This window comes from Eufriesea mexicana, unplaced genomic scaffold (genome assembly GCF_001483705.2).
Source record: "Eufriesea mexicana isolate 0111107269 unplaced genomic scaffold, ASM148370v2 scaffold9249, whole genome shotgun sequence".
NCBI lineage: Eukaryota > Metazoa > Arthropoda > Insecta > Hymenoptera > Apidae > Eufriesea > Eufriesea mexicana.
Genome location: NW_016916956.1, coordinates 89,231 through 110,900, shown reverse-complemented (window position 1 = coordinate 110,900; position 21,670 = coordinate 89,231). Strand labels below are relative to the sequence as shown.

The window sequence follows — 21,670 nt, the reverse complement described above, 5'->3', positions numbered from 1 at the left end:
TTGTTAGTTGTCCCGCCAATTTTTCGTCCATCTTGACGTTTGATGTGTGAAATAAATTGGTGGGAGTGGAAATCGTATAATGATACCGCGTAATAAGGCATTCGATTATAGATTCTAAATTTCGTTTGTAGATTACGATATTTGGTTAACATAGCTCTTTTTTTAAATAAGATTCGTAATTTTTCTTTCATTTTGACGTTTGATGTGTGAAATAAAGTGGCAGAAGTGCAGATAGCATTGTAATACTGCGTAGATACACAATTTTGTTTATAGATTGTAGATTTTGTCTGTTGATTGTGATATTTGGTTAGTATACCTTTGGGGACGCAGTTTTTTAATAATTTTTCCGTTTTCTTTGATTTTGATTAACCGTGTGCAAAATAAAGTAGCGATAGAACAAATCGTATAGTGATTCTGCGTTTTTACATATATATCCATTAGTATATTTGGTTAGCATAGGTTTGTAAAGGCAGTTTTTTAGTTGTTTTTTCGATTTTTCGACGATTTTGAAGGACCACGTTTAATAAAGAGATGTGAGTACAAGTCACATGTTACTGTGTAGTAATCTAAAATCCATTATAGATTTTATGTTTAGATTGTAAATAATTGTATGTGGTGTAGTAAGAGTGATACGAAGGAATACTGGTGAAAACTCAAAATCGTGTGGTCTCAAAAAGATTTATTTTATTCGAAGGTCTCTCACTGGTTACTCGCTGTTATCTCCTTACGCGTGGCGGCTTCCTCTTTTCGGCGGTGATCTTTGTTCTCAATCTTTCCATAACGATCGAAGGTTTTATCGTGCACAGTGTTATTGTGATTCCTTTGCCGGCGATCGATAAGACCCGTTTGATGGTGACCGCCAAGGCCCGTCCGTCGGCGATCGTCGAAATCCATTTGTCGGTGAGTTTCTTACAGAATAAAGAAGTATTATTTTATTGTATTTTATACTTTATTAGATACGTATGCTATGGACAAAATAGATATTTTCATATAATTATCTCAATTAATGTAGTAAAATGCTTTGTACTTTTACATGTGGCTATAATCATATAATTAATTTATCTAAGATTGCAAATTAGAATTCAGTTTTCTGTTATCTTGTCCTTTGTAAATGTATCGTTTTCTTTTCAATTCATTTGTTTTACTAAATTTTGAAATTTTCATTAGCGATATCTACATAATGCGTAGGAATTGTTTAGGTGGCAGCAAAACGACGATGGTAGATAATAAAAAGTATGATTTATTGCGAACTAATTTAAGGTTTATTCTAGACGCTATGACCTTTCACACTGACTATCTCTCAACGAACTCTTCCCAAAAAATGCCATCCTCAGAACTCCTCTCAAAGAACTACTCAAAGAACTGTTCGTCTCACGCCCATGCACCCTTATTTAACCACTTGAGTCCTGAGGCTTTCGAAGGAACACGGTCGAAAAACCCTGAACAGCGCGATAACGCTTGCCTTAATCGAGTGCGATGTAGTCCAAACGGCGCGATAGCGCTTGTTTAATTTTATGTCGCAAAATCCCAATCGTCGCAATAGCGCTTGTTGGCACTATGCGACGTACATGCATCGGCAAAGTTGAGCGCGATCGCGCTGCTTGGGACACAAATGGTTAAACCTTGCACTCAATCGCGCTTTTCTCACGCACTCCTCATAGCCTTGTCCCCAGTGGATCACGTAGTCCAAACACTCGGATGCATTCCTAGACTTCCACTCTTCACTTGCAACCGATACTTCCAGAAACATTCCGCCCAAACGTCCCCATGCGCTTTACAGTCATACCTGGACAAAAGAGCACTGTCACAGACGGTGATCTTATTCCTACATATATAACCTCAAAATTTGTCTGTTTTTCTTTAATTAAATTTCTTTAGCGCATTATAAAGATACTTTGCAGTATGTTATCTTAGATGAAAGGAAATTACAGCAGAGTCAAGATAAAGGAAAAAATAGAAAATTGATCTGGTAATAAGTTCCTTGCCTTACCTCGGCTGAAGTATATAAAAGGAAGTGGTCGGTACAGAGAGCAACCATGTCGTTATGAATGGCTTATAGTCGGTCCATAAGAGTCCATTGTAAGGTTAGACCAGGTCATTCGATAATCGATACAAACTCGCATATGGGTGATATCGAATTCGGATATCCGGATTATCCGCGTGAATTCGTGGTCTAAGAATTAACGTTCGTCAAAGCTTTAAAGAAATACGAAGAGTGGGACGTCGCTTAGGTATATTCGAATCAGTGAATTTTATGTCAAAAGCCACTTCGTTAAAATTCCTCAGCCTGTAAAAGCCGGGAACATTTTTCATCGTTGTTCGATACGCGCACACTGCCGAATTCAATCTTCGTCTATGTTCGCTCGGGATTACCATAGAATTAGAGTTCGATAGACTTGGACAAAGTTGCACAAAAACAAGGGCAGCAATTTCCTCTTCCTCTTTCCTGAGAATGCCTGTGTTCTCGATATATAAAGGTTCCCGCGACGTTCGAGAACATCCACAAACAGAATTTCATTCCCTGTAGCTTCAGAAGCAATTTGTCGTATAAACACGGGACCGGAAACGAAGATGTACGGGATTGGTCGGCGTTGACCCTGCTTTCTGGCCAGACAAATGTAAATCGCGAGCAGGTTGCAACGAACCGCGAACCATTCGGCATTTTCTTAATGTTCTCGACGCAGCGTTGCATCTTCACCAGCTTTCCAGTATGCAGAATGCTAATTGTCCCTTTAACAAAGGCTCGACGCGAGCTCGGTGCCGCTTCTCTGCTTGTCCGTTCGAGGTTACCGCCCTGAGAATAGGTCTGCGCTTCTTAGTCGAGAGTCGTTACTCCTCACTTCCTCTCGTATCCTGCCTCCGCTGCTTTCCTATGAAATACTTTCTCGGCGAACGATTGTGCTAGTCATTAAAGTATCGGAGGCTAGTTTCCCGTAATATTTTTATTAGGCCATAGTCTGCTATACCTTTCCAAAAGAGATCCGCTGAACTTTTAGCAAGAATCGGAAGTGCTATCGCAAACCTGACGTTTCGCGTATCATCCTATTTTAAAGTTGATCGACCTATCGCAACGAGAGGCGAGAAATTTTTATGACTTTGAAAAATTGAAAGGTTTAATTATATTAACGGGCGTTGGAAAGTTTCATTAATTATAGGAATAAAAAGGAGGTTAGATTGAGCTATATTTTCGTTAACAGCGATGACTCGCAACTTTCCATGCTTGGCATATGAAGACGATAAAATCCTAGGACGATAAAAAGCACATACGGAATCGTGTAGTTAAGATTCTTAATTAAGTTGTTCCCTGCATTTTTTTAAACATATTTCGTCGGAAATGGAAGCTTACGCCGAGTAATTAATTTTATCGTCTCGTTCTATCTTTCCATTTGTGCTTCCCACGTATTCCAGAGTATTACAACTTTGTAATTTTACTTTGCTAAATTTGACTAAATTTGAAATAAATTGCGATAACCACTGCATATAGCCATTATAAATTATATCGAAAAATATACGAAAAGCGTGGTACGAGCAAGATTGCATAGCGATCCAAGAATGTCGGAGAATTAACACGCTCTCCTCGAATAAAAGTTCGATTAATCGTTGTTAAACTTCAAGTCGTCAGCAAATTTCGTGCCTGTCTTTCCAATTAATTACGATCGAAATTACTAACTATATCGCACGTGGAGTACACCGAATGCACCTCGAGTTTGGATCGTGGATATACGCCAGCGATATGAATCGGTGAAGCCGGCTTCCTTTGCGTCATCCTCGCAAAGCGTCAGTCATTGCGGTTTCGCTTATTTTTCTCTCGCATCCTTTCGAAAGAAGTCGACGAATTTACTGTCACGTAGCGTTCTGAAAAATGATCGCAGAGTGAACTGGTCGATCCTTCGACACGCGAGGTCCCGCGCGTTCTTCTGAACTTGGCGGCAAAGCCGATCTCCGGTGAAACTTTTAGCCATCTTGTACGAAAGGAGAAAGCCAAAGCGAAACTCGAATTCTGGACCTCGATCTTTGAACCGTGGAAACTGAGAAAGTCACGAAGAAGGTACGCGGGTGTCTAGGATCAGTGGAGGCATACAGTTGGCAGAAGACAGTGAGCTGACGCGTTATTTCGATAATCGATTGCACGCGCCATGTCGAATAATGGTTTACACGATCGGCTATCCATCTTATTCCAGTCTAGCATGTAAACGACTCGGTACAGCGAACGGAGCTCGTAAGCCGTCCGTTCAATTTCCATCGAACCTGAACACCGTCAGGAATAGAGTCGAGCTTGACAAACGTGTCAACGTGAACGGTGCAATCCAAGCCGACGATTTCCCTGGACGTATAATCGTGCGGAATCGGAAGATCGAATCCGCGACGATCGATCCGGACATGGAATTCAATCATCGGACACGTTACTTTATTGATCGAATAATTAAATGTCGAGCCATGGATTCGGGTCACCGGTGAGGAGCATCGCGTAATCGATATTACAAGTAAGGGGGATCAGGGCTAAATCGTTTATGATTACCGGGATATTTGCTACTATTAATCCACGTTGAGATACTCTGATAATACCATACTTCCTTTCATATTCCTAGCTATAAGACGATACAAAGTATTTCCTATTTGTGTTTCGTCTCATTTCGTCACAGCTTCGTAACAACGTTTGCTTAACACTAGATTTACGGAACCCGTGAATTTGACGGAAGGGTTGCTCCAAATATATATGGTAACAGATTTAGTTAACTTATAGTAAGACTGTTAATATAATATATAATTGTTTTTAAATTAAACTAATCGTTAAGAAAAAAAAGGGCACGTGGTTTTCTTTACCTGTCAATTTGACAAGTGTCCTTAGAAATAGGTATACAGATAGCGTCTGTAAACCTAGTGTTAAAAATTCAAAATTTATTGGCAATTTATTGGTCTAGAGAGTCGCAATTATCGTGTTCAATTTGAGAAGACAAAGAATTAAAAATGATTCAACGTCGATTCAAAAGTAATTTTCTATCTAGAATAATGAAATGTTATTTTATCATTCGATTTCTCTCTCTCTCTCTCTCCCTTTTTTATTCTCGAATGAAATACAGAAATGAAGTTCGCGTAATAGGGCATTAAATTCTATCGATATATACTTTAATTCTATATTCGTTTGAACAAGCTGACGAGAATGTGGGGTACGTTTTCTCCTGGTAGATACGCATTCCTCTTTTTAGCCGAATTGCTTGCCGACCGCGGAATCTCGTTTGCTTGTTTAAAAATGAGTCAGAAATACGGGAAGAACTAAAAGCACACAGGTGAAGTAAACGTGCTCTAAATTACTTATTTTAAATGAGAAACTTGTTAGGATTTTCACTTGGTGGTGAAAACGTTATGCCGGTTAAAAAACGCGGGACAACGTGTTTGCAGGGATTTTCTACAGGGTGTACGGGCCTCGATTAATTTAGAGTTTGTTATTTAATTTTTATGAATAATCGTGTTAGTCTTTTCGAACGGCTCGGTTCTGCAACGTACGGGAAATTATATAGGTTTACAGTTAGTAAAGTTTGAAAGTACGTAAAGGGTTGACAGTATATGCCGGTGGAAACTTAAAAAAGTTAAACTGCCGGGAAGGATAAAGCTCGCAAGGTATAGGAAAATAGCTTCTACGGAAGAGTTTTACGTGCAATCGTTGCAAAATATTAATAAAGTGGCCCGGTTATGCAAGTGTACTTTAACGATGCTTCCTTTGAAATTCTGATTCCCCTTTTAATATATATGTGCATCTTAAGTATGGCGTTATCGATTCGTTGGAAGTTGCTTCGAGTGTTCAACGCAATCATACCTCGATATCGCATTTTGGAAATTATTTCGCGTTATACGAGTACGTGTCTAATTCTGCCTGATCAGCGCGTTATTAAATGTTATATTAGGTCGTATTCTCATTTTTATCGACATACTGCATCATCTGTCGTTGATTATTAACCCTTTGCACTCGAGAGGTGACTCTCAGTCATCGTTTGCTTCAATGCTATAACTCAAATAACTAATGATGATAATTATATTATCAACTTCGCGCGAAATATCGAAATAAAATAATTCTATTCGTTCATTTGTCACACAAATGCACGATTTTCTTCTTTTATTTTGGCATAAAGAGTACCAGCGAGCTTATGAAAATCTAAGAAAAGCTTCGAATTGCTGTTTACGACGAAAAAGTCTTCGAGTCCAAAGGATTAGGAAAGATATCGAATAATAGTAAAATGATTAAAATCAACAGTACCAATTCCACGTTTAACGTGGTAGGAAATGCAATTGGTTGTTCAAATTATTATCCCTGTGCACTGGAAAATTTCCTCGATATGAAGATATAATAATTCGAAGCTTTTCTTATATTTTTCTTATCTCGGTGATACCATTTATGTTAAAATAAAAAGAGAAAATCAAGTGTATTTCATTTCGATATTTCGCGTGGAGTTATTTCTAATCTAGTAATATCTCATACTCGTTACTCAGGCTTCCAGGTATTGAAACAAACGGTGACTGACAACGAGAGTTGCCTTTTGAGTGCAAAGGGTTAACCTGTTACTGGTGAATTGTTTAATCGGAATAGCAGTTTCATGTTAGAAGAGTCGGAATTATTTCGGAAAAATAAAATTCTTTGCATGTTTGAAGTATACGAAACGTAAAAACCAAGTATCGTTTTAATATAGTACTCGTAGATTTTGTCATTATTCCGTTGTTTCGTTTCTTAATTCGAAGGCCTCGGCATATTCGTGACACAATTTATATTATTCCTATCGATGAAAAACCGTTCTTGTTTTAATATCGTACATTGCGGCATATCTTAAGCTCGTAATACCGAATTTCTAAAATATGACATTATTTCAGAGTAAATTTTGCAAAATTCCACATGTAATATAGGTGTAAGTAAACTAGGCCAGTCAAACAAAATTAAACTTTAGATCTTGTTTCAATGAAGTTAGTAAAGTCGATGATAGCAAAGCTTAATACAAAGGCTACATATTTTAATATTAAATTAAATATTACGTGTTAAGAGATTGTTACTTGGTAACGAGCAGCCACTGCGATACAGTGGTGCAACCCAAGCAAGTAGCTCGTGTCAGTGGATGATCCGACACAATATTAGTATTCATTCTCATCCTCGTTCTAACCTTACATTCTATGTTGTCTATGTATTTATACACATTTAGACAAAATTTACCCACACTTACCGTATTACTGCTTACCTCGCGTTATTACGAAAATTTTCAACTTGTTTGCGTAATTAAGATATAAAATTACGTTCCTTAACGTAAGCTTCTTGATAACTTTATTTAGTGTTTTTATAATTTACGTATTTATTTATTTTGCTTATTTTTTAATTTGTTATTCTTCCACATCGAAATATACGTTCACTAAATGGAGAAAACCATCGAGTGCTATTCGAGTAATTCGAAGCATTTGGACGTAATCAATTGGGATTGGTCATGATGGGTTGCTCACTTCCAAATGATATATGGTATAGGCTTTGATTGGCGTTACCTTGATCATCTCCTAATCTGTCGTTAGCTAGTATAATGAACGCTTCTGATACTGTTTATCGATGGTCAGCGATGCACTTCGGTGTTGGTGTTGTAACAAAATATTATAGACGTTCGGATATATCATTTACGATTAACTGTATCGAAATGGAGGTACGTTTGATCTAGATAGAAATGGAAGAAAAATGAAATGCACATTCCCTAATCTTTGCTGTGTAAACAAATAAAAAATTTTGATTAGGTTCTGGTTTCGGTCACCATCATTTTGGTTATTTTGAAATGTTACAAGACCATATTTAACGCTTATTTGGGTCTTGATGTTAGTGGATGAAATTTAATAACAACAAGAACAACTCTTTATTTAATTAGAAAGATTATAAAACACAAATATAACGTTTAAATATAATTATTTTCTCGCAATTACTCTATCACAGGACTTCTCACTATTATAACTCAATTGCAACTAACGTATCCGAAATCACACTTTTTTTCTTTCTTCTTCATACATTACGTTGACATACACAATTCACACACACCTCAATCATTACACGCATACTCATTTATCATAACCTGAGTTCATTACATATTGGAATCCCATGCATACTTGTTTCACTCATCCCAACACATATATACTTAAAAATCTATGTAACCACTACCACACTTGGAAGCGCATTTCTAGTTCACGTTCAACTTTGTTCTTTTCATAGTGTATTTTCCGAATGCTTGCGTACACATACAAGAACAAACACAATTTTTCCTATTGTTTCAACGTGCTAAATTAAAATAAAAAAAATCCGGTCGATATCTCTTCCCAAATCCTATGTTCACGTGTGAAGTTTGATCAGAACAGCGCTATTGAAAATTTGCAGACAGCTTTAGCCGATTTATCTCCATTATTTCCATTATTTTCATTATTTTCAGGCATTTATCTTTTGTTACGAGTAAAATCAATTTTACAGAAGTATTACCAATATTTATTAAAAGTTAATGGACAAAAAAGCACAAACGCTGAAAATAATTTGATTACGAGTACCGTAATTCTGCGTGGTAAATATTAAATTATTTTATTCAAATTCGAACGCGGAAAGGTTATGAAATAATTCTTGAACTGCTTTTCCACTTGTTCGCGTGAAATGCGATACGCTGATATTTTATAAAGAGGGAAAAATCGGAGATTGATATCGCGTGTGTGCATGCATTGGAAACAATAATAGGGAAAATATCCCGGCTGTATATCGTCACTAGGTCGATCTTAGTTGGCGACGATTAGTGACGGATGGTTCTTTGAGGAAGGTTCTATCTAGCTTCGAAGTGTTAAGTGGACTGTATTTTAGGAGAACTCTCTTCGTGACTGTTCTGTCGGTGGTTTTATAAGCTTCGTCTGTCTACTGATTGGTAGCGAATAATATTGGGGGTGTGTGCTAGCTCCAGCGTCTTTCGCTGGTGGTGGTTGTTTAAAAAATCTGGGCCCTTATGCCTGTCGTCTTAAGGGTGATATATTGTTGCTTGTTACGGTTTACCCAAGTGGTGGCTTAGGCGACAATGAGTGTATAGACGTCAAGGGATGCTGACAATAAGGACATAAAACAGTCCTCCACTTGACCTGGGTCATTGCGGTCCTAAGGCCGCAACACTGGTACTTGTAAAATTTCAGAGCTTTCACATTTAGATACACAGTCTGTCCTAAACAAAAGGATGAACGAAATACTGGAAACGGTATTTCAAGGATTAACACCGACAAAGAAAGTTATCGAAAAGTATAAGTTTTTCGCAATATATCTATGAATGTAAGAGCTCATTCATCGTTAATTTTGGGTACAATGAAAGTATAGAATTTCGAGGGAGGACTTTCAGAAGGAGGAAAAATACGTTTCTAGTAATCCCGTATTTCAATACGAAAATCGTGTTATTTTAAAGATTTTCAAAAGTTTTCAAGTATATCGCAGTAGGGAAAAAGCCGATGGATATTTGTGCTTTGATACGTACTCGACTAGAACAATCGACACGTTCTACGTGATACGCGTTCCTTATTTCTCCCTAACCCCGACAGATAGCTCGTATAGTGCGAAAAAATGCCACATGTCGAGAGTAATGCACCTTGAGGGTATAGAAAATCGGGTAGAAGGTTCTTCTCGCACCGCAAAATTGCGTTAAACTTTAACATATTCCGTTCAAAAAGCGGGGAAATATATCGCGAAAAGCACTTCACTTTTTCCGGGCTTTTTTCACGCGATATCCCGAGCCAGCTTTTCATCATTCGCAGGAAGTCGATCGGCCAATAAACTACCTCCACTCGTGAGCATAAGATTATCTTCGCGCGTTATATTAACACTGAAATACGTCGATGGCATTTAAAAATAAGGGCAGTGGTAAAAGGACGGTTCGCCCTTTCGAACGAGCATCATTTTTCCTTCTCGACGAGTTTTCACCGAGGCCAAATTTACCTTCTAAATTTGTTCCTTTCGGGAACAAGAAAGGTATCGATCAACGATGATTAACGAACTCGAAGCTTCTATTTCCGCGTGTTTATGTTCCAATGGAAAATATTTAGTAATTTGAAGTAAAAAATTTTAGTGAAATATTTTATCTTGCACGAATGTCACGTGAATATTTCGCAGCGTTACCATTTTCTCTCTAGTCACTTTTTATGGTACAGCGTTTGGTCTTCGTCGTCGTTCATTTAATTTCGAGTTATTATAGTTACAAGTATAACCATATGTCATAACGAAGTCGCCAGACTCCAAGTCGTCAGATTCTAAATAACATCCTAAATACATTTTAATCACAGGTGGCCAGCTCAATTTGCACGTACGTAATTGCATTTGCATGCATGTAAATTAAGCAACGAATTACACATTCAGCAAAACGTGGGATTTAGAAACGAATCAACACGTTTTATTCAACAACGCGAGTATTCGTATTGTTGAAAATAAGATACGTCTTAACGTATCGAATATACAAAAATGAATCTGTCCAGAGAAATAGATATATCTTTAACCCTTTGCGCTGGACGATTTTTTGGCTATGGAGGGGTACGAGTTGAAAAATTTTCTTCCATAAGGCTGATGATATTTTTTGAGCAGTAAATAAGAAATCGTTTAACAATTAATACATAGAATTATTCAATTTCGATACCTCGCACACTTATATTATTTTAAATTTGATATATTAATTAATATCGAGTTTCGAAATTTTATCAAATGGTGACCTAGAGGCACCTCTCGAGTGCAGAGGGTTGAACATGCGCCGAAGAGGTTCCGGGAATGCCTGAAGTGTTTATTTCACACGTTAGATAAGAATTAGAGGACCAGGACGAGCTGCAATCGTATACCCTTTTTCTTCATTCTAGTTTTCACTCCCTACGCAAACAGTCAGAATACTCGAGATATACCTTCCTCAGGAGAGAATAAAGATAATTATAATATTGTGGTAAAGATCGGATTTATAGAAATTGAACTTTTAACTTTGATTATGTAAGGGTTTACAAAGCGAGGGCTAGGTCGCAAGTCTAACTCTCGGTGGCCGATTCGATATTCTTTCGTCGCTACTAGGTACGCACGTTCTCGTCTCTGGCGTAAACTGTCTCTCAAAGAACTGTCTAAGGACTGTCTCCTAATACTCTTTCCTAAGAACTGTCTCGCTACGCTTTTCGGCCTACCCTTTTAAGGATGGGGCCTCCTTTGTTCGTTCATCAGGATCGCCGCTTAGGTCAAGTGGATCGTCGCTTCGACTTGAGACTCCAGTTATCGCTGCTAAGTGGTCGTCACTCGTCGCTTTATTGGTAACCGGAGCTCGCACGCTTTTCCATACTCTTACAATTATATTTTATTCTCTTGTGGTACAATTGCGCGGAGACTCGAGTCTTCTGAGATGCGTGACGCAGACGGTGGATTGTCGAAAGAGTCCCGTCGAACACTTCAGCGAGGGTCTTATAGGCCCTATGACGACCCATTGCGTCACTCAGTTCTGCTTCGAAAACTGATAGGCTTGATGGTTCCTCGAAGCAACATAGATCCCTATGCAGGGTGGCGCCATCCAAATAAAGACTCCTCTCGCAATATAACGATAGCTATTTCTTTTTACCCATAATCCCAATACGTATAATTTGTCAGAGTTTGCGATCGCAATAGCTCAACATCCTGATATAAAGATATAAAAGGCATAACTTTCTGCCATATGTAAAAACGTGATCATGGAGAAAAGCATTTTTACCCGCTGAAACGTCGATTTTTTCACGGTATTTTCCTCGACAGGACGACAAACCATTATACGCAGGACTAGCAGGATGAAAAGATGAACATGAACCGGTGCTCAATAATTCGCGCGAACATTGAAATTTTCAGAAAGTTCAACGAAGCGATACCGCTTGCAAAACTCGATTGCGGCGGACCGCGCGCCGAGGCGCCCCGATGCATCTTTTATTACGTGTGGGAAATCAAAGACGTAAACAATTTATTTTCCTTACCCCGTGCATCTGGTACGGAGCAGGTCGATGCATTCTGGATTTATTCCGGAGTACCTACCTTTGATACACATGATCGCGAGGCACGGGCGTTCGGTCGTTGATGTTGCAGAGGCTGACGCGTGATTTCATCGTTGCTATGGCGAACACCGGGAATTTCTGGCCGACGCTAGGATGCGAACGCGAAAAAATAATACGCCTTGGGCCATGCGAAAAGAGTAACGCGTGCCTCTTGTCGCGTGGGCGAAAAAGGAAGGAAAAGAGGGAGAGCAGCGCACTGCAAATATCGCGGGGGAAAAAAATGCGTTTCCGCTATCTTCGTCCGTGTTTGTTCGCTAATGGAAGCGCAGAGACGTCGGAAAATACGCGAAAAAAGATATTGCGGAATATACCGGAAGATTTCTCCGCGTGATCGTCGACTCGCGTGCGGTATTATTCTGACTCTGAATTGACTTACAGGGCTCTTCGTTAAAATAGCTGGTTGCATCAGCCAGGTTCTTATCGCATGATCTCTTTGATCCAAATAATAGATGGTTCGACATAAAGGTGGAGATTTTTACTTAATTCTGCTGGTTGAAAAATTGCTGTTGCTATCGGGGTTGCTTGTTAGATCGATGCGAAATATTTCCAACGCGTGATATCGAATTTTTAAACGACGCGTATTCGACATTTTTGTTAACACAGGGAACGAGCTTTCCCTAATTTCAAGCGAAATATTTCCAGCGAATGATATCGAATTTTTAAATGACGCGAATTCGATATTTTCCTTAACATAGAAAATGAGCTTTCCCTAATTTCAAGCGACTTCTCGTTTCAACGTTGAACTTTTCGGTCAGTAATCTCTAAGCGGTCGTTTCACTTTTTTAAACTAGGTATTAGCAACATTAAAAGTACGCGTTTAATGTTTCACGGCACCCTTTTCAACGTCGTCGTTCCGCCGTTCACCGAGTGGTTAAATTCTTTTACAAGTACAACATAGAGACCCAGCGTGACGGCAGACATGTTTGGTATGATGTTAGGTAATGGATGACGAAATGCGAAAAACGGGAAATTCCGGGAAATTCCGGGAACATGCGAGGTAATTGCGTTGAAGTTACGCGAATGACGAGTTGACGATACTTACACAGGGCTATAGGACACTTAGCTTAGAATTCTGAATGGCCATATTATAACAAAATGGAACTCGTATATCAGTCTTCTTGACAGCCTCGAACACGCCACTAAAGGCGTCAAATATCTCTTTTTACGCAATCAAATTTCCAGAACTCGCTTATTGAATACTTTTACTTGCTGAAATTTTCCAACGCTTTAACTTATTTATTCTCATGGGACATGCCTGTTGCAGTATCCTTTTAAAACTTGTCCGTAATTTTTGGGTCAAAGTTCTTCAACTTGTACCACCATTGCCTTGTAAGTAATTCCACGAACTTTTGCTATGTCTTTAAATTTTTCGAAAAATCCTCGTGCATATTATAGTTAAAATTTGTATATTCTTTTATTGTAATTTAAATTTAAATTTCTTTCCTTAAATACAAACGTAGTGTATAAACGTTACTTTTGAGTTATGCTGTATCACTGTGTGAAAATATATATGCTATTCGGATATAGTTAAAGTATTATAGGTATAAAGGTTAAATTCTATTTCTATAATCTCCCCATAAATCCATTCGCGATACTTAATTGTACGTGACAAAATCGCAAAGGTTCCACTTATAACTTTAATCACTGTCAAACCGTGCTATAACCTTCCTGCTAAAACCAAAAGTCCAATTAATCGAATCTGGCCAATACACTCGCCACAAAATTCACCGGTGTAAGTTCATCGAACTAAATCCCTCGTGGAAAACGCGAAAGAACGATCAGAGAGATTATAGGGCGAGGATCAGCGTTCGAAATTGTAGATCACGCGCTTCTGTGAAATTTAACTCGTCCAGTTAACTCGGTTCAGACTTATTAATTATAGGCGTACACTTGCATGTCCCGTGGAGCCTCGCGGGCAATGTAATTGAAAACAACAAACGTTAAACAGCTATTCAGGCTTGAAAAGATAGCAGGCCGTCGGTGTCGGTGTTGGTTAGGGTTGTCAACTGCATCCTGTCAGCTTTCCACTGGTCGCGAGGCAATGAGAGAGAAACGTTGGTTAATTAGAATACCGTTTAGCGGATAATTAGAACGGATGGATTAACGAGTACTTTGACGACGTTTAACGAATGGAAATTAGATCGGTAATAAATCGTGCAGCGTTGAAATACACACCGAGTATGTGTCTCCATACGTGAAATGACACGACTAGCGACTTTGAATATTTTCCTGTGAAAAACGCGGAATGAGAATTTATGGGAGGCAAAAGCTGTGAACGTTCTGACTTATGTGTCGTATGAAAGGCATATTTTTAGTAACCTTTGCGTTCCGCACTTTTTGACCAATCCTATGAAACATTCGATGTTTTGTTAGGGTTGCAATAGAAATTTTAAATAGACCGTGCTCTATGAAATAGCTTGAAATATCAGGCGAGTGATATTGAGATATAAAACGGTGTGAAATTTATTTCGATTGGTTCTAAATAATCGGTGATATTGAATTTAATATAATATTTCGACAGAATATTTCATTTATGTTAGTTTCCATGATGGTTTCAGAAAGTATAAAGCGTACTTTGAGTAGCTTTTCGTAAATACATTTAATTTCTTTCATTTAATTCCGTGATTTTGGTTGATTTTGACGAAACTGTAATAAATATAATCAATTTTATAGATTCGATTACAAGCGGAACAATTTTCCCTTTACCGTATCATTGCACGCTGTATTATTTTTCATTAAAGCTTTCCCTGTACATCTTGCGATTATTTTCAGGTATCGATTACATTCCAGAAGACATTTATCCTTCTTGTCAAACGAACAAACCTCGTATTGTCACCGTTTAACGACCCTGGAACTCGCATTACTCGTAAAATTCCCATTACTCGAACATTCGATTACAATTTCATTTCTCGTCGAACTGTCCAGCATTCGTTTTATTCTCGAGATATCTTTACGCGTATGAAAATTTTCAAATTTGGCAACTTTAACTTGAGAATGTCGCGCATACGGAACGATAAATATTTTAACCCTCTGCACTCGACGATTTTTTGACTAAAGAAGAGTAGAAATTCAAAGATTCTCTACTAAAAAACTGACTTTTGAACAGTAAATAAAAAATTGTATAATAATAGAATTGTAGAATTATCTGATTTCGATATCTCGCACACTGTTACATTACATTAAATCTGATATATTAATTAATATCGATCTTCCAAATTTTATGAAATGGTGACTGAAGCTCACCCCTCGAGTGCAAAGGGTTAATCGACAGGTAATTTAACTTTTTCGTTACAGAAAAATAGTAATTCGAAGACTTTCTGTCATAGAGTCGACGAAATTTTTCAAATGGTAAATCAAAAATCATATGCAAATTAAGACGTAGAATTATTTTTCTTCGACATTCCACACATCGTTAGGTAATTTTATATTCGATATATTAATTAACGTCGATCTTTAGAATTTGATTAAATGGTGACTGAGAGTCACCTCTGGAGTGCAAAGGGTTAATACAAATTTCTTACCTATTCGTATCGAAGATTCATACGACATGTCCAATGCGAAAACACACGGTGAGCCAAGTGCAGAATTCTTTCCACTGGCAATAAAAAGGGGAAACCGCCAATTCCTTGAGCCTCGACAAATCCACTAATAGAATCATACGAATGGAAAGGTGTCGCGATGATCTATGTCAGAGATAAGACGATGATGACCGCTGTATGATTTATTTTAAGGGACCGATATACACGAAGACTCGTTGAAGGTTGACGATTTAACTATGTGATGCTCGCGTGCTTCCAATTGTTGCCTGTTTTCCCACCATTGTTTTCCCACGATTTTGCTTTTTCTGCAAACACTCCTAAATATGCATGAGGATTTTTTATTCTCTTAACCGAAGAAACTACTTTTTACACTTGTTCTAGTTTCTCGTTTTTTCTATCCTCTTTTTCCTCTTTTATGATCGGCAATTTCGTTTTTCGGGCAGTTTTCTCGATTTTAATTCTTTTGAATTGAAAACAAGCATGGGTCACGTGCTGATAACTATCGATGAGACTGTTTCAATTAAGTTAAAATATAGCTCGTTCGAATTCACTTATCTCTAACGGAAAATAAAATGTCATCAACGCGTATTTCCACGAAAAGCACTTGGGATAACGCGAAATTACGACAACGCGTGCGAACATTGTTTCCTACGGCAATCCGTTGTCTTTAATAATATTGTAACGAGCAATGTGTTACAATCTCGTAATTAGCCTCGACTAGTAATTAGTCTGCATTGAAGGTGACGTGATTCGATGTATCATTGAGATGTAGAAATCCATTGTTTAATATTATATAATACAGCCAGTAGCATCGTGTTTTCCTTCAGGTAATCTGGCTGGATAAAAAGTTCTCCTTTGACTGCTATACAAAATAGAAAAGCCTTGCAAGCTAACTGGTGAGCCACGGTCTCTCTCGAAATGAAAACTGTACACTCGTCATGATCAAGCTGGCGTAGCTCTGTACGTGTTGGATTAAAAAATAAATAGGCCTTCTGTCGAGCCACCGATAGAGCAGGTCGAAATTACTCGCAAGCTGGCGATATCCAGGCTGGGCGAGGTCAAAAGAAAAATAGTCGAATCTACCGGAGCAGAACAGTAGCGTTTTACAAACCTTGTTTACCTTCGAACCTTCAATTTCATCCCAGCTAATATGCAACGTGTACAATCGGAAATGCTCCTCGTGAAAATTTAAATTTATCGCATTCAATATGGGAACGTGCAACTTTTTCACTCCTCCTTTCCACGTTTCTTTCCACGTGTATACGGCGAATGATACTCGCGAAACTTTGCATGTACGAGAAATCGTGCAACGTAAATTTAAAAGGGTGAAAAGAACAAGGGGTAGATTCTGTTTTGTTACAAATGGCTCTTCTCAGCTGAACGTAAATATACTTGACAGAGGGAAATGGAATATTTTTACAGGAGCAACTTTAAAGATATTTTCTCGAAAAGAGGGAAATATGAATGTGTACTCTTTTTAAGTCTTCCTCTTTAAAGCGTGTTGTTGGATGACTAACAATTCGTTGGCCCTTAGTCACTAGAAGGGCCTGGCTGATAAACGCAGACCAGTTTCAGAGTTCAAAAGCAATTGACTTATTCTTACTTACACTAAGGACCAATGGTCATCTTCACCCCTGTTAATCCGTGTGTTTAGGATTATTGAATCATACGCGTTGTTCCATCTTGGGATAAACCCTAGACCCAGAACACCGGTTAGGATCTTCTGGCAGCCAGATCCTACTTGCTGTTTTATTTCAAGATCAGTGTCTTCTATTTTATTCATTTTCAATACACTTTACAAACAATTCTTTATTTCAATCGGGTCACCGGACACGAGGAATTCTTTAGCCATTAATTTTAGAAAGCAGGCAACAGCATTAAGGATTTGGCTGACAATAGGCTTGCAAAAGAAAGGACCAGACCATGTGTGATGTCACGACTTTCGAAGCCATAAAGTAAGGGGTCACGAATGTGCGGGTAGCCCACCAACAACCCCCTTTGAGGGAGAGGTTTCTGCCACCAGCAGACCTGGTCACGGAAGACGTTCCTCCCTTTTTTGGGGGCACCTGATTCGCGGACCGAGGGCCCACTCTCGGTCCTCTCAAACACCAATGGGAAAATCGATTGCCTTTTGGGCAATCCTGGGCTTCGAAAGATCGTGCATCGCACAGTCAGTTAGTCAATATCAATCGAACAGATCAGAAGAGTTATCCGAAACTTCTACCTAAAATACAGTCCACTATTCACAACCTTCCTCAATGAAATTTGGTCCGTCATTAACCGTCGCCAACTGAGACTGACCTAGTGACGATATACAACCCCATCAAAATCTAATATTATATAAGTACCTACAAAATTTTCGCAAAGCTACTTCCAGTTCAGTTTTTCCTCTCCGTCGACTTGTATTTTTCCAACGTAGTCTTGTTGCTAGAACCCGTGTTGTATATTGAAATTCGGGTTCCAACAGTGTTATTTAAATAGAAGACAAATTTTCTTATAGATCTTAACCGTCTTTATTGGAAAAGAAATTTACAGCTTTAGTATTACCTGTTTTAAATAAAGATCAATTAGGGTAATTAATTATGTTAATATAATATCGGAAAATGAAAGTTCAAACAAGATGTCAATAATATAACCATGTGTTTATAACGATTAATATAGATTTTATTAAAGATCCATTACACGTGAGTATCGACTAAGGCCTACCATATTCACAATATCGTAAGAGGGGGTTTATTAAGTGAGGACTAGGTCCCAAGTCTAACTTTCGGTGGTCTATTCGATACTCTTCTTTTGTCTATGAGGTACGCACGCTCTCGTCTTTCGTCGTCGTACGCTTCTCGACGTACCCTTTTAACCGTTTGAGTCCCAAGCAGCGCGATCGCGCTGTTCAGATTTCATGTCGAGAAAACCCAACACATTTCGAGCGATCTCGACAGCTGACGATGCGTCACCGACTGTCCAAGTCTATCGCACCACTTGGCCATTCATCGCCATAATATAAACGAAGCGCTATCACGCCGCTTGGGATTTCTTGACACAAAAGAGAGGAAGCGCTATCGCGCAGCTTGGGTCCTGTCGTATCCACTTAGAGGCAGCGCCGTCGCGCTGCTTGGGATGCCTGGACTATGTTTTTTCAAAACCCTCTGGTACTCAAACGGTTAACACTTTGCCAGTCGCTCACTTCTCGCTGCCGGCGGATTTCACGCGGGTTCTACTACTTGCTGACGGTCATATTTACGTTATCCTTCGTGCATGCGGTATTGTTATTATTAAAAAAGACACTAAGATCTGAGACCAATGGAACAAGCATCTGCTTAAAGAATGTCGAGAAAAGACGATCGGGCGAGTTAAAACAGAAGCATTATGCCGCACTGAACCGAAGTCACGTCTGCGTGACAGCGGCCAGCAAAGTGTTAAGGAAGTGTTATCGGTAACCGGTGCTCGCCTAATCTTATATATTCTTACAATATGACATATAATTAGTTTCAAGGGTTGCCAACACGCTGTGGCTCTTTAAGGCGCGAGGTATCAATCGAATATACTATTATATTTCGATAAATTAAAAGTACTGAAAAATTTAACCAATAGTGGTTATGCGTCGGTAAATCAGTAAGTTACTAATTCAGATGTAATTGAATAATTTCATTCAAGCTAATTTAACCCCAGCCGCAGAATGATACGTTTAAAGCGGTCATTAGTTATGCGAATCGAAACGATTTGGTAAAGAATTTACACCATGCAACCACCTTCACCTATTTTTATAGCACGCCGTGTAACGTAGTATCGATTCCCGAGTAAATAGCAGGACGTTGAAATCTTCCAGGTAATTTACATTAATGCGCTTAGCTACAAGTTCTTGTTACCTCGTTGACGTGATCGCGTCCACGAAGTTACGTTGTCCAAGGAAGAATTCGAGCCGTGAATACTACTTTCAGTACTTTCATCGACATTTACGATTCATAAAAACTTGCCGATTTTTATTAGACTACTTCCATATTGTACTACATCACGTTTGTTGACCGCTGGTGATGTTTATCTTTCTTCAGATTCACTTTTTTCCGATTATTTACATTTATTCGTCGTCATTCTCATTGCTACAATATTCATGACTTTTTTTTTTATAAATTCAACGTTCGTTCGCTTACTCGTGAAATTGTTGTATTAGAAAAATGGATTAACACGTTCCTTATCGCATGACGCCTGAATAAGGAATTATCACAGTTTATGTTTCGTGCTAGTAATTTTACATGATATGCTTCACAGTTTCTTTTATGCATGTGTAGAATACGTTACGACACCCCATAAGCACGTAATGTGCTATTTATGAGTTCCTAGTTGGAGATCTTGTTGTTAGCGACGAGGGAATATACATACGTCATTGATAATTTAACGACGAATGGTTCGAATGAATATTCTGTCGTTATTCAAATCGTCGAACTTTATTATTCCCTTAAATTGTCACGGTATTGTTTAAAACGTCTATTCTTTTTAAGCGACTGAAAGATTGTCGTTGGTATTCATTTCTCGGCGTGCAGGTCTATCCATTTTTAAAATTATGTACACGTAGATAATTTTATGCGCATTTAAGTGTAACGCATGGTTCGGATCGTTCCAGAAAAATTTCCTCGCTAAACTTATATCATATTTCTTGGCCAACACGCGTGCTTCGCTAGCATACGTATTAGCCTTAGCGCGTAGATATACGATGCCTGCAAACGAGAAAATTATCCAAGGTATCGCCGTTAGGACAAGTCTATAATCGGTGATACTAATTGGCAATACAGTTTCGCGAGAAATAAGAACACGTCGTTAAAACTTGGTTAAAATTGCTCAGCGCGTGTAATTTCCTTGAATATTGCTAATAAAACGAGTTATTAAATTTCATTAGAAGCAAAGTGGAAGTAATGTAGATTTGCAATATAATCTCTGTAATTAATACAGCTTTGGAGATTTATACCGATTTTATACCAATCGTATTTCAATCTTCATAATGATCAATCAGAACTGTCTCATTCGTGTTACATCTCACCAAAGGAAATAAATTTGGATTACGAACGTAAGGTACCATTCAGTCAGGAAAACAGTATTTCTCATGAAGGATCATATTTTTCAGACATATCTATTTGAAAATTTCGTTAAATGTCCCATACTCGCGTGTTTCCGAATTTTTATATAATTCCCAACTACAAAATTCGAACAAGTTCGAGGTTGTACAAGACAGCTTCGTGCTTCGGTACCCTCTCAATGGGTACCGACCCCGCCATGACGTATTCATATTCGCGTCGTTCCTTGCATTCGTTGAATAGTTTAAAATTCAAATTCAAATTCTTAAAAATCTTTTTAAGATTTGCATTCCGCCACATGTTTGATTACTGATACGACTCGTGATGTATGGTTTTACCGTGGTATCTATTGTTTCGCGTAAAATTTTCATCACGTTTCGCTGAACCGTCGCTGGATATTACAATTGATGATAAATGAACGCGTAATTGATCGACAACGTTGCTCTGATCGATGTGTACATGCTTATGAGAGAAAACGATGCTATTTTTGTCGATAGAGGTAGCGTAGGAACCGAGGGAAATGTAAGGAAAATCATTTGCGACCTCAATTACATATATCGATGAAAAATGACGGTACACCGTACGATATTACTGGTAATAGAGACATTTTTTCCAATGGAACCGGCAAAATTTCCGTGAGAAATATGCGAAAGAAAATCACGAGAGAATGTATCGTTTGACTACGTACAGCGTGCTGCTATTTACGATTTGTTTGTAATTTCTTGCATATATTTATTTGGAGCAGACATTTCAATCTAATAAAATTTTGTCTTTAATAAAATACGAGCACACGAAGCTACAAGGGTAATTAAAAAGAATTTTTAAGATGAGGTTATATTCGGTATTATCGTGTTTCAAGAGACCCTGACAATTTACCAATTTGCCAGTTTATCGACGTCATCTGTAATGTCATCTGTAAAAGGTTTCGGTTAACAGTTGGGACAATGGAAATGTAACATGTCTTCAACGAGTTTCAATAAATGCACCGGTTCAATTACAACCTGTAGA

The 21,670-nt window shown here is 38.3% G+C and overlaps 1 protein-coding gene across 1 annotated transcript in view; it reads left to right on the top strand.

The window, feature by feature from the left end:
• The first annotated feature begins 753 nt into the window (after window positions 1-753).
• Window positions 754-21,670, top strand: part of LOC108553083 (uncharacterized) — a 105,125-nt gene continuing 84,208 nt past the window's right edge. The window contains 1 exon segment of the mRNA XM_017907852.1: window positions 754-900. The gene's annotated coding sequence lies outside the window, so the exon portion shown is untranslated.